The following is a 14670-nucleotide window of genomic DNA, read 5'->3' on the forward strand; positions in this document are numbered from 1 at the left end:
TTTAGCCACAAGCGGGCGTGACACGTAGGAGGTTTAACTCTGCATAGTGTAACTAAATACATTTCGGAGAAATGGGACTTCGGTGATATGAGCTTTCGGAGTAAAAGCAAGAATATGTCAATTCGGTGAAAAGGGAATTCGGTGATATGAGAATTCGGAGAAAGGGGAATTCGGTGATATGGGAATTCGGAGAAATGGGAATTCGGAGAAACGAGAATTCGGAGATGTGAGGTCACTAAATACATTTCGGAGAAATGGGACTTCGGAGATATGAACTTTCGGAGTAAAAGCAATTCGGAATTATATCAATTCGGAGAAAAGAGAATTCGGTGATATGGGAATTCGGAGAAAGGAGAATTCGGCGTTGTGAGGGCGACCCAAAGATGTGTATGACGTCAGCGCCCCTAGCGGATTATTAGTTTTAGTATAGTTTTTACATTGAAGACAATATAACAACCGAGCGTGGCGCTGACCTCCTACACATTATAGTACAGTTTATAGGGGAAAATCCTTGCTCGCGGAATTTCGACGAATGTGTTGGCCGCTGTAGCGCGAATAGCGCGTGATCAAAGTTGGCCGTGCTTCAAGCGCTTAGTTAAGCCTTAGCTTTGACTTGTTATTTATTTCATGTAAACAGTGGCAATTTTCCACTTTCAACTTTCAGTTATTTTACTATATATATTAAACTTTATTTACATATTTTCAAATTTTGTTGTTATTTACATTTATTATTCATAAGTTTTACGCGAAATTGTTTTAAAAATTGGGCAAGCAAAGGAGGAGTGCAAAATGCAAAGAAGTTTAACCAAGGTTGAAGGAAAGGGAAGAAATTGTGGCTGAGCTAGAATATGTTTGGTCAACAGAGTTATGAGAATAGTGAAGGGCCAAGATATCATAAGGATCAGGAAAGTCCACCACTAGCCAGAACAAGTGGTGTTTTTATTGGTATGCCAAGTGCGGGGTGTTTTCACATTACTCCTACGAGTACTCCACCGAGCGTGGATGGTAGTGCTCCCTTTCATTTGGCTTCAAAGAGACGGCAAAATATTTCTAGAAAGTAGAGGTTATCAATATTTAATTTAAATTTAATTGAGCTTCCCATATTGATGACAACACAATTAAATAAAAACAAAGATTGACAAAGCAAAATATTGCCAATGAAATGGGTATAATTAGAAAAAATCAGTTTAGGTATATTACTTACTAGCAGCATGGATTATTTAATCCATGCTAGCAGATATAACTCAGTTACATTTTTAAATAGATGCCAGGGCTGAAAAACCACTTCTAGATCCGCCTAGGCCAACGGTAGGAGAAATTTCAAAAGTGGTATTGTTAACGTTGCTCTTTTCCTACATTCCCGGAAAAACAGATTGACATAAATTTACATATAAGTAATAATTTGGTATACGTGTTAAAGGTGATAAAAGAAGCCATAAGAAACATCAAACATTACCTGTGTCCTCCGAACCCATTGCTACTAGCAATGCGGAAACATTAGACAACGTTGCCCTGTCGGTAGTAAATAGTTCTCTTTAAATGATAGCTACAATTATAAATAAATACTTCTATTTGAGGAATTAAATAATTTTTATTATAAGTGGAGCATATGTAAAAATATTAAGGTGTAATACAAAAAATTATTTGGCTGTTGAAGTTTACACTGTGAACGATTCGACAAACACTCAACTTGATAATAATTCGCCGTCTTTCCAAAACAAATACAACACATGATTATGCGGATCTGCAATAAGATAATTTTAAATTTATTAAAACGAAAAGATAGTTCTTTCTTTGTTTCGTTTTATTATTAAATAAAAATAGTGGTAAAGGAATTCTTACCTGCGTAGCGGAATCTATGGAGCGCCCTTCAATTCAGGCCTCGGCCATTCCCATTTGTAGCGCAATAAACGCGGTTTCAGTTAAATGTTTCATTATTAGTGCCAAAAATCATTGGGAATTTTTAAGAATAGCACCTTTTGTTGTTTTTGGTTTTTGTTTATTTTTTTAGGTGTATTATTTGTCAAGGATTACAGAAATGCCAAAAGTTTTAAGCGCAATTTATTATTTAGAAAGATATGATAAATATAAAATTGTTACTTACCCTCAATATTTATCTCGGAAAATACATAATATTTCGACATTTTTGTACGTATTGGTTGAGGTAGGACTGATGAAGAATTAGATTTAACGGCAAGATACTACTAAATTTAAGAAAAAGTGCTAAGTGAAATGTGTTTTTTACGGCGAATTCAATTTGGTTTTTTTTGTTAATTTTTTTCTAATTGTTAATTAGTGGTCAAGGAATAAAAAAAAATTATTTTACGGAAACATGTTTTACAAGAAAGAAAAAGGAGCCAAAAAATTGGAATCTTGAAAAAATGGGCTTTTTAATGGTACTGCATTATACAAAGCTTTTGGGTAACGTAGGACTGACGAAGGATAAATTTAGAAAATGTGAAAAACGGGCATTATTCTTTGGGCGCAGTTCCTAACTAAAAGTGAAACTGGAACGTATTGGCGCCTTACGGCGCCGCGCACTCACTTCGCTCGAGCGCTGGGGGCGCGCGGCGCCACCCCAGCCCCATTCTTGCTAATCAAGCTGTGCTATCTATAACGCAACCTAGAGGACAGTACCTAGTATAGTCTCTTGTGTTGCGAATTAAACAAGGGATAGCGACTGAGATATGAATAGATCCCACAAAATGGAGTTTTCCATCCTTCTATTAACTCCACATACGGACATCGTATCCAGTGAAAACGTACCTAGTATCTAGCGAATTGAATTCGCCGTAAAAAACACATTTCACTTAGCACTTTTTCTTAAATTTAGTAGTATCTTGCCGTTAAATCTAATTCTTCATCAGTCCTACCTCAACCAATACGTACAAAAATGTCGAAATATTATGTATTTTCCGAGATAAATATTGAGGGTAAGTAACAATTTTATATTTATCATATCTTTCTAAATAATAAATTGCGCTTAAAACTTTTGGCATTTCTGTAATCCTTGACAAATAATACACCTAAAAAAATAAACAAAAACCAAAAACAACAAAAGGTGCTATTCTTAAAAATTCCCAATGATTTTTGGCACTAATAATGAAACATTTAACTGAAACCGCGTTTATTGCGCTACAAATGGGAATGGCCGAGGCCTGAATTGAAGGGCGCTCCATAGATTCCGCTACGCAGGTAAGAATTCCTTTACCACTATTTTTATTTAATAATAAAACGAAACAAAGAAAGAACTATCTTTTCGTTTTAATAAATTTAAAATTATCTTATTGCAGATCCGCATAATCATGTGTTGTATTTGTTTTGGAAAGACGGCGAATTATTATCAAGTTGAGTGTTTGTCGAATCGTTCACAGTGTAAACTTCAACAGCCAAATAATTTTTTGTATTACACCTTAATATTTTTACATATGCTCCACTTATAATAAAAATTATTTAATTCCTCAAATAGAAGTATTTATTTATAATTGTAGCTATCATTTAAAGAGAACTATTTACTACCGACAGGGCAACGTTGTCTAATGTTTCCGCATTGCTAGTAGCAATGGGTTCGGAGGACACAGGTAATGTTTGATGTTTCTTATGGCTTCTTTTATCACCTTTAACACGTATACCAAATTATTACTTATATGTAAATTTATGTCAATCTGTTTTTCCGGGAATGTAGGAAAAGAGCAACGTTAACAATACCACTTTTGAAATTTCTCCTACCGTTGGCCTAGGCGGATCTAGAAGTGGTTTTTCAGCCCTGGCATCTATTTAAAAATGTAACTGAGTTATATCTGCTAGCATGGATTAAATAATCCATGCTGCTAGTAAGTAATATACCTAAACTGATTTTTTCTAATTATACCCATTTCATTGGCAATATTTTGCTTTGTCAATCTTTGTTTTTATTTAATTGTGTTGTCATCAATATGGGAAGCTCAATTAAATTTAAATTAAATATTGATAACCTCTACTTTCTAGAAATATTTTGCCGTCTCTTTGAAGCCAAATGAAAGGGAGCACTACCATCCACGCTCGGTGGAGTACTCGTAGGAGTAATGTGAAAACACCCCGCACTTGGCATACCAATAAAAACACCACTTGTTCTGGCTAGTGGTGGACTTTCCTGATCCTTATGATATCTTGGCCCTTCACTATTCTCATAACTCTGTTGACCAAACATATTCTAGCTCAGCCACAATTTCTTCCCTTTCCTTCAACCTTGGTTAAACTTCTTTGCATTTTGCACTCCTCCTTTGCTTGCCCAATTTTTAAAACAATTTCGCGTAAAACTTATGAATAATAAATGTAAATAAAAAATTAACAAAAAAAACCAAATTGAATTCGCCGTAAAAAACACATTTCACTTAGCACTTTTTCTTAAATTTAGTAGTATCTTGCCGTTAAATCTAATTCTTCATCAGTCCTACCTCAACCAATACGTACAAAAATGTCGAAATATTATGTATTTTCCGAGATAAATATTGAGGGTAAGTAACAATTTTATATTTATCATATCTTTCTAAATAATAAATTGCGCTTAAAACTTTTGGCATTTCTGTAATCCTTGACAAATAATACACCTAAAAAAATAAACAAAAACCAAAAACAACAAAAGGTGCTATTCTTAAAAATTCCCAATGATTTTTGGCACTAATAATGAAACATTTAACTGAAACCGCGTTTATTGCGCTACAAATGGGAATGGCCGAGGCCTGAATTGAAGGGCGCTCCATAGATTCCGCTACGCAGGTAAGAATTCCTTTACCACTATTTTTATTTAATAATAAAACGAAACAAAGAAAGAACTATCTTTTCGTTTTAATAAATTTAAAATTATCTTATTGCAGATCCGCATAATCATGTGTTGTATTTGTTTTGGAAAGACGGCGAATTATTATCAAGTTGAGTGTTTGTCGAATCGTTCACAGTGTAAACTTCAACAGCCAAATAATTTTTTGTATTACACCTTAATATTTTTACATATGCTCCACTTATAATAAAAATTATTTAATTCCTCAAATAGAAGTATTTATTTATAATTGTAGCTATCATTTAAAGAGAACTATTTACTACCGACAGGGCAACGTTGTCTAATGTTTCCGCATTGCTAGTAGCAATGGGTTCGGAGGACACAGGTAATGTTTGATGTTTCTTATGGCTTCTTTTATCACCTTTAACACGTATACCAAATTATTACTTATATGTAAATTTATGTCAATCTGTTTTTCCGGGAATGTAGGAAAAGAGCAACGTTAACAATACCACTTTTGAAATTTCTCCTACCGTTGGCCTAGGCGGATCTAGAAGTGGTTTTTCAGCCCTGGCATCTATTTAAAAATGTAACTGAGTTATATCTGCTAGCATGGATTAAATAATCCATGCTGCTAGTAAGTAATATACCTAAACTGATTTTTTCTAATTATACCCATTTCATTGGCAATATTTTGCTTTGTCAATCTTTGTTTTTATTTAATTGTGTTGTCATCAATATGGGAAGCTCAATTAAATTTAAATTAAATATTGATAACCTCTACTTTCTAGAAATATTTTGCCGTCTCTTTGAAGCCAAATGAAAGGGAGCACTACCATCCACGCTCGGTGGAGTACTCGTAGGAGTAATGTGAAAACACCCCGCACTTGGCATACCAATAAAAACACCACTTGTTCTGGCTAGTGGTGGACTTTCCTGATCCTTATGATATCTTGGCCCTTCACTATTCTCATAACTCTGTTGACCAAACATATTCTAGCTCAGCCACAATTTCTTCCCTTTCCTTCAACCTTGGTTAAACTTCTTTGCATTTTGCACTCCTCCTTTGCTTGCCCAATTTTTAAAACAATTTCGCGTAAAACTTATGAATAATAAATGTAAATAACAACAAAATTTGAAAATATGTAAATAAAGTTTAATATATATAGTAAAATAACTGAAAGTTGAAAGTGGAAAATTGCCACTGTTTACATGAAATAAATAACAAGTCAAAGCTAAGGCTTAACTAAGCGCTTGAAGCACGGCCAACTTTGATCACGCGCTATTCGCGCTACAGCGGCCAACACATTCGTCGAAATTCCGCGAGCAAGGATTTTCCCCTATAAACTGTACTATAATGTGTAGGAGGTCAGCGCCACGCTCGGTTGTTATATTGTCTTCAATGTAAAAACTATACTAAAACTAATAATCCGCTAGGGGCGCTGACGTCATACACATCTTTGGGTCGCCCTCACAACGCCGAATTCTCCTTTCTCCGAATTCCCATATCACCGAATTCTCTTTTCTCCGAATTGATATAATTCCGAATTGCTTTTACTCCGAAAGTTCATATCTCCGAAGTCCCATTTCTCCGAAATGTATTTAGTGACCTCACATCTCCGAATTCTCGTTTCTCCGAATTCCCATTTCTCCGAATTCCCATATCACCGAATTCCCCTTTCTCCGAATTCTCATATCACCGAATTCCCTTTTCACCGAATTGACATATTCTTGCTTTTACTCCGAAAGCTCATATCACCGAAGTCCCATTTCTCCGAAATGTATTTAGTTACACTATGCAGAGTTAAACCTCCTACGTGTCACGCCCGCTTGTGGCTAAAGCAAGATTATTGAAATTAAATAATCTTGACTGAAGTTTTCCCTTTATTTTAATTTTTGGTCGTAATTAAATATGATGTTTTATTACAGTATAAGAAAATTGTTTGGTAGCATATTTTATCCGCTTTTTCCTATTCACTTCCGCAAGAGAGCTTTACAACGAAAACAAACTTCACCATTGAGTTGAGAATAATAATTAGCATTTCCGTACCCAAAAAACTACTATTCGAAGTTATGGGATTTCGAAGTTATGGGAATGCGATGTTATGGGAAGTCGAAGTTATGGGAATTCAAAGTTATGGGAATTCAAAGTTATGGGAATTCGAAGTTATGGGAAATCGAAGTTATGGGAATTCAAAGTTATGGGAATTCGAAGTTATGGGAATGCGAAGTTATGGGAATTTTGTATTCGGGGTTTTGGTTCGAAGATATGAGAATTCTACGTAATGGGAATTCGGAGTTATGGGAATTCGGCGATATGGGAATTTATGGGAATTTTGTATTCGGAGTTGTGATTTTCGTAATTATGAGTCGTTCCCACATCTTTTGCTGATAGGTTAACACAGAAACGTCAACGAATGAGATGGCCGCTGTAGCGCGAGAGATGCGCGAGACATCAAAGTTGGCCGTGCTTGAAGAAACCCGCTTCCCACCCAAGGTTGGTAAAATACTGCGTATAATAAGGTTAGCTCTTTCGACGGGGTCTGTAGAGAAGCGCTTCAGCGGGCACGTTGGGGAGCTTGGCAACTACCGGCCCACCTTCAGTGACGTCGCTGGTTGACAGGAAACCAGAAACAAGCCGCGGGGAGGGTAGTAGAGCGCGAAGAGAGGAGAGACTAGAGAAATCAGTCGAATTCCTAATAAAAGAAACCAGAAATCAGAAAAAATGCGGTATAGAAAAATAAATACGTGCGGTCGTTTTCCCTTCAATTTTACACTTGTTTTGGCACTTTATATGAATTTCTGTAAGTATTATATTCTCTAAATTATTAAAACTTCCAGTATTAGCTGACATTAAAACCCAGAACTTTTATAAGCTTATAGCATAGGGCCTAGGCCTAATATTATTATAAATTAATAGTGAAATTGTAAAAGTGATAGTTTTAAGGTAAAGTTGGAAAGGAAATTAAGATTTAAATTTTTATCAATAACCTAACTAATGAACGTATGCCATTATTTTCAAAATATCCAAGAGAGATTGTTTTTTGTTATTTAAAAATGAGAACTAGAATTAAATATTTAAATTCAAAAAGTATTACTGAGGCCCAAGACAGGAAAAAAGATAAGAAAACTAAAAAATTAAGTAGGTAAGTTTAAAAAATAAGCTGCCTTTTTGTTCAGTTGACAGATTTAAACGGAACAATATAATCCTTTTTTAATGAATTTCAAAATGTGCCTTTTCAATGTTAAAATTTTCCTATTTTTTATTTTAATAAAAGTTTTATTAAAAAATATAGTTCTTTCTTCTGACCACGTCCGACCACAATAATTGAAAACCCAAAAAATAATTCCAACGTATTTATATTCTTTCACATTCTCCCAAGATTATGCAATTTCACCACATTTTTGCACAGATTTTTTTTACCCATGACAGACAAAATACACGGTACTTATAAGACACCCTACTCTCCGTGTCTACGGGAAAACCGTCAACCAGCTACGTCACTCGCGCGGTATAAAGAGAGCTAGCGAGTTTTCTCAAAAGAAACGCCGGGCAAAAACGCGAATGCGCTCCCCTTGCTTCCCACCGATATTTTCCAGCGTTTCTATTGGCTATGGCGGGGGGCGGAGCTTATTAAAAAAAAGGCGAAAGATACGAGAGCGGGAGTTTACGAATTCTTGAAAAGTTGTCTCTGGAACGCGTTTAAGATACGAGAGTTCGGGTTTCGTAGATTTGCTCTCGTAACTTTTTAACTTACGAGAGTTTTGAAAATGTCTCTGGAACGGGCCCTTACTAATAGTCCCTAGGCTTAGAGGCTGGCTTACACAAGATACACTATCTAATCTTAAATCGTAAAATTGGGGTATTTTTATAATTTTTCTACTCTTAATAAATACAAAGAATTTTCCATCCCCGACCCCGACCCCGATTTGTTTTTCGCGGGGTTAGACCCACCCCTCCCCCGACTTTATTTTGACCCCGTACGAACACTATGGCATCGTTCTAGATTGTTTCAGAGCGACTACGGGACGGTTCTACGTCTCTCAGAGTTCGAGAGAATCGCCTGACATTTATTTATAAAAATACAGTTTGTTCAAATTGATCCTTACAAAATGGCTACTAGAGATTATAAACATAAAAGTGGAGCCCAAAAAAGGAAAGAAAAGGAAATAGCGCAAAAAAATCTACTAAAGAATACTTGTAAGCTTGACAATTTTTTTAAGTCAGCCCAAGAATCAGTCTCCTTAATTCGTGGCATCGAAAATGATATACACGAAAATATGGACTTTACTGTGGATAATAATTTGAACTATAATAACGACGCCGATGGTAATATTGACTAAGAAAACGTTTACGAAGAATCGGAATTATCCAATTTAACTTCATTAGAAAATGTGGCAGACAAGTCATTAAAATGAACGGAGACAGAGAGCGATTTGGGCAATTGGTCTGAAATTATTTCAGAGGACACGCGTTTACACTGGTTAAAGAAAGGAAGTGAAACCTGTTCGAATAAAAATACCAGTTTTGAGAAATCTATCAAATATGATGGTAAACAGAAGCGTTACTTTAGTAAGTCCATGTTTTACGGATCTCATACCAATGGTGAGAAAATCAAAAGAAGCTGGTTGTGTTATTCTCCCAGTACAGGCAAAGCATTTTGTTTTAACTGCAAATTATTTTCAATTGTAAACGACGCTTTTTCGAAACACGGATTTTCTGACTGGAAAAATGCTAGTCCAAGATTAGAAAAGCATGAAAATAGCCTAAGTCATCGAGATGCGACTATTATCTTTACCACAAGGTCCCAAAATGTTGGATGTATAGATAGCTTAATATCTGAACAATACCAATCACAGCGTGATTATATGATAGCAATTTTGGAGAGAGTTGTTGCGACTATTAAATTTCTTGCTGCGCGTGGACTAGCAATTAGGGTGTAATAATATTGTAATTGAAATTCGTGCCATGTAGATGGCGTTAGCGTGTCTACCGGCAAAAGTCGGGAAACAAATTATAAAAAACTAAATTGCTTTGTATATAAGCCAATGTAACGAGATTGGAAGTTTACATTCTTTTCGGCTATGTAATAAACTTTTATACTCTTTGAATACGGTCTGACCTTTATTACAACAAGGGGACACGACGAGCTCATCGGATCATCACACAATGGAAACTTTCTATGAACTCTCGAATTGTTAGCGCAATTTGATCCTTGGTTGGCAACTCATATTGAAAAGAATGCGAACCAGGGTAAAGGTTTCCCAGTCTTACCTTTCATCCTCAATATGTGATGAGTTTATTGAAATTATTGGACAAAAAGTGTTGGAGAAAATTATTTCGGAACTCAAGGAAGCCAAGTATTTTTCAATATCCGTGGATTCAACCCCTGATATTTCACACGTTGATCGGCTATCCTGTATAGTTCGATATGTGTGTGAGAGTGGTCCTGTTGAAAGATTTGTCAATTTTCTCGATTGCAGAGGGCACAGTGACGAACAACTTGCCGAGAGTATTCTAACGTTTTTAGAAAAACAAAATATAGATTTGCAGAACTGCAGAGGTCAATCTTATGACAACGCCTCAAGCATGAGTGGAAAGTATAACGATCTTCAATCTAAAATTCGTGAGATAAATCCTTTAGCTGATTATATTTCTTGTTTTGCGCACTCGTTAAACCTCGTCGGTCATTCGGCTGTGGGTTTTGTTCCCATGGCTACAGCTTTTTTTGATTTTATTGAACAGTTTTACAATTTTTTCAGCGCCTCAACCCACAGATGGGAAATTCTTACTCTGGAACTTGGAAAAAATCTTGCAGTTGTGAAGCTACTAACAACAGGGAACACTTAACAGAGGGAAAGGCGGCTCAACGTTATAAAGCCGGCTGGGTTTTCGCGCTACCGATTCGCCAAATGCTTAGCGCCTTTTCGGCCAGTTACGTACGAAACCACGTGACGGAATCAACTACGTACTGGTTTGGAAAGCGCGCATGCGCTATAGCAATAAACGCTAGAACTTTTAGAAACGACCGAGACGCTTTTATCTGACGCTCTCCACCGGGTCTTCGCCTTTCCCTCTGTTAAGTGTTCCCTGCTAACAAGGAGACGACCCGAGGTGTTACATTTAGCATTTCTGAACTTTTTATATTAATTGTGTTTTGTTACTTATAGCCGAAAAGTATTCAATACATTTGAAGAAGCGAGTGAAATAGTGGAGGAGTATAATGAGACGTGGCTATATGTGCAAGAAATAAGAAAGCATTTGAAAAAATTGAAAAGCATTTAGAAGAGTGGAAATTAAAGTTAGAAGAAGCTAGTCAAAGAGAAATTGTACTGAGAAATAAAATTAAAGGTTTAAAAACAGATATAATTAGATTGAAAATATTGCAAGATAGTTGGAAGAGAGCAGAGAACTAGAAAGATAAAGTAACTAACTTGCCTCCCAGTTCGAAATGAAATCTAGAATTATTGACGTCATCGATCAGTGCCATTAGAACTTTTTTTGTAATATTATATAGTATTGTCTGGCTTTAGTCCTTTTTAAATTGTGCGATTTTATATTAAAAATAATAATTTATGTAAATTTTAATATTGAAATATTTATAGTAATAAAAGGTGACTATTGTAGAAAATAAAAGCGATTTTATTTAAAACATTTCTTAATTTCTTTATTGTCTTAAAATATTTACAATAATTACTAATTTTTATTTTGTTTAACGTCTTTATTTGTATATGAGTTAGTGTACAATTCATCGCCGGGTAAAATATAATGGTTATAGCCATTTTAAGATAAAGAAAGTTTACGTATATTTAAAGAGAATAGTTGAAGTTTGAAACTAGTTGCTCTATTTAATGTGACGTCGCTCTCCTTCGTTGTAGCCTCTATATTAACCGTTCATTTATAATGGGGAAAAAAATAACCTACTTAAAATTTGTTTGAAATGTTTTTGTTTGAAAAAGTTTGCTTATAAGGTTTCTAATAATTCGGTAAAATGAGTAAGTTTCTAATAAATCGATAATATAAGTAGGTTTCTAATAATTCGATAATATGAGTAGGTTTCTAATAATTCAATAATATGAATAGGTTTATCATTTAATTGTGGGGATTTTTAGTTTCGACATCAGGATTATTCACGGACAAGTTTTGTACTACGTATAATTTTGGTATTTGAACTAACCATTTAATTCCGAAAAAAAAAACAATTCGCGTAGATTTAGTTAAAAACTTTTCATCCTTTAATAAATAAAAAAATGATTTTTAAGATTGTTTATAATAGAAGTTCAAAAATGTAAATCTTAATTAAATGTATATCAAATTGAGATATTGTTTCGTTGAATTTTTTAATTCCTTGTCAACATAGTTAACACAAGAGACAAATACGAGGGGTCGGACATTCACAAGTAAAGCGTACGGGATTTCGAAATCTCTGTGATTTCGCGATTTGGTCAAAGAATTCACGATTTCGTCGGAGATTTCGCGATTTCATCAGAGATTTTGCGATTTCATCAGATTTCGCGATTTCGTCAAAGATTTCGCGATTTCGTCGGAGATTTCGCGGTTTCGTCGGAGATTTCGCGATTTCGTCAGAGATTTTGCGATTTCGTCTAAGATTTCGCGATTTCGTCAAAGATTTCGCGATTTCGTCAGAGATTTCGGGGTTTCATAAGATTTTGCGATTTCGGCAGGGATTTCGCGATTTCGTCGGAGATTTCTTCTGAAGTGTATTGGATTTTGTACCAATGTCCGACCCCTCGGACAAATCCGGATGCTACGAACGATGTATCCTTGCATTATTATTATAATAATTTAATCCTTTTTAACCGAGCTCACTTTGTCACATTGTTCATGTCGCAGAAGAGACTCGCGTGCGTTTTAAGAAGTAAAATTTATATGATCTTCCCCAACCTGACTATAATTAACAATTTTTTCTATTAAAAATAAAGAATTTAATATAAATTATATTAAATTGAAATAGCTCATTATTTTGCAATTTAACGTTAGCATTTGGATAATACAAAAATGTTTAATTGGTATACTAATAAAATGTAAATTTCTATTAATTGTTTTGTTTTCTTGAGAAATGACGTCAAACAATGGGTTTTTTTTTCACTATTCAACTTGTGAAATGACGTCAGTGTAGGGTAAACCAATGGGAATCAACCTTTACTTGCAGTTTTGATCACGAGACGGATTAATTTTAAGTGCGTAGAACTGTTATCTCAGAGATACAGCCAATAGAATTATAGAATTGGAAGGTATTTCTTAGAATATTGACGAGTAAAGACCTGCGGACGGTTAGTTCCGTCTTTTACAGCTCGACAAAGGGATTTCCTACCATAAAAGCAAGTAACTATTTTTTTTGTAGTAGACTAGGGTGAGTGAGGGTAAGAATGGACACTTTTTGTAAAATTTAAAAACACAAATTTAGAGTAGACCGTTTGAAAACGATTTGAAATACAAATAATGAATTTTAATTTTTAATATATTCTGGTTTTTGGTATTTAAATTTGTGAATTTTTAAAACAATAATTATTTTAAAAAATGAAGTGAGTAAGTCAAACATTGGACAAAATAGTTTTGAATTAGACTGGGGGGGGGGTGCTAACTAAAGACAATAAGGTTTAAAATTAGACACCAATTCGCTAACTTTGGACACTATTAGGAAAACTATGGACAAGAAGGTATATTTTTGGACAATTTCGTCTATCATTGGACATTTAAAAAAACATATGCCTAATTATACGGTAAATTTGGTTTTAAGAAGTAATTTAAGGCAAATAAATAATATGGAAACAAATATTTTAATAGGGTAGATATTGTAATATTACAATATTAATATATAAAAATATTAATATATTACATATTATAATTCTGGTGCGCAGTTATCACAGAAATAGTTTACAGTATCTTTGGAAATTTCTCCTTCGGGGTTTTTTGTAAATTTGTAAATTTTGAAGATTCTTAAATTTCCCGTAGAAATTTATGAATTTTCTCAAGATTTGCTAAAATTTCAATTCAAATTTCATAAAAATTTGCGGAAAACCATCAAATTAATTTCATAAGATTTATTAAAGGACATCGCACTTCTTCTATGGGATTTGGCTTTCGACAGATGTTTTTCAAATTGAAACATAATTTTACATTGCCATTTTTGTTAAGCTTGATCAAAGGAGCGAAATTGTCCATTGCCATTTTTCTCTAGCTCCTATAGCTTGTCCAGTATCACTGGTCAAAAGTGAACAAAACTTAGTATAGTCTATTTGTTAAAAGGATTCACGGCCCATCGGTTAGCGTTCTACGTTCGCGCGTCGCTAGTCCGGGCTCACTATCAATAGAGTTTTCTTGCCAAGATTTTTACACCTCTACTTCATTATTCATTATTTCTTTTCTCGCAAATAATTATTCGATGAATTTTCGTACGTGGAATTACTTATTATTCAATATTTTATGAGCAATAATAAAATAAAACATACCATAAAAGAAATACTTAAGAAATCAGAATATATATGATTAACTGTTTCGTTAAATCCCACATTCAACACTCGCAGATAGGAAAGAAACAGTCACACCATAGCCGCCTAGATTAATCAAAGCCCGTGCATGGTATTCAGAGAGGGGGAGATAATTTACTTACTCCATGCCGAATTTTAGTTCTCAATTAAACCGTACGGTGGCGTGTTATGGACTAGGAGATTCGGGGTGCTCAATAAAGGTTCAAGAAATTTAGAGGAAGCTGCCATAAAGCTAAAAATGTATGCCAACTTTTTTTTATATAGGCGTAGGCTTACTATACTTATTTATACATTATTTATATGAAAATAAGCAATTACGCCGTTTCTAATCTTCAAAATTAAACTTTATTTTTGAAAAATTAATATGGATATTATCTGTCATTTTCTCTTTAAAGACA

The 14670-nt window shown here is 34.5% G+C and overlaps 3 long non-coding RNA genes across 3 annotated transcripts; 2 read left to right on the plus strand and 1 right to left on the minus strand.

Annotated features, from left to right (window-relative positions):
• Positions 1 to 1112: 1112 nt before the first annotated feature.
• LOC149948502 (uncharacterized) lies at positions 1113 to 2105 on the minus strand. The gene is made up of 4 exons (XR_016480515.1): positions 1843 to 2105; positions 1691 to 1744; positions 1457 to 1512; positions 1113 to 1352 (listed from the first exon to the last, which is right to left on the minus strand). It is a non-coding gene; the product is annotated as an uncharacterized LOC149948502 (long non-coding RNA).
• Positions 2106 to 2932: 827 nt separating this feature from the next.
• Positions 2933 to 3925, plus strand: LOC149948503 (uncharacterized). Its single transcript, XR_016480514.1, has 4 exons — positions 2933 to 3195; positions 3294 to 3347; positions 3526 to 3581; positions 3686 to 3925. It is a non-coding gene; the product is annotated as an uncharacterized LOC149948503 (long non-coding RNA).
• A 570-nt stretch (positions 3926 to 4495) lies between these two features.
• On the plus strand, positions 4496 to 5488 carry LOC149948504 (uncharacterized). The gene is made up of 4 exons (XR_016480516.1): positions 4496 to 4758; positions 4857 to 4910; positions 5089 to 5144; positions 5249 to 5488. It is a non-coding gene; the product is annotated as an uncharacterized LOC149948504 (long non-coding RNA).
• Positions 5489 to 14670: the final 9182 nt, after the last annotated feature.

The sequence above is a fragment of the Leiobunum rupestre genome, chromosome 4 (assembly GCF_980474605.1).
Source record: "Leiobunum rupestre chromosome 4, qqLeiRupe1.1.hap1, whole genome shotgun sequence".
In the NCBI taxonomy this organism is placed as follows: Eukaryota; Metazoa; Arthropoda; class Arachnida; order Opiliones; family Sclerosomatidae; genus Leiobunum; species Leiobunum rupestre.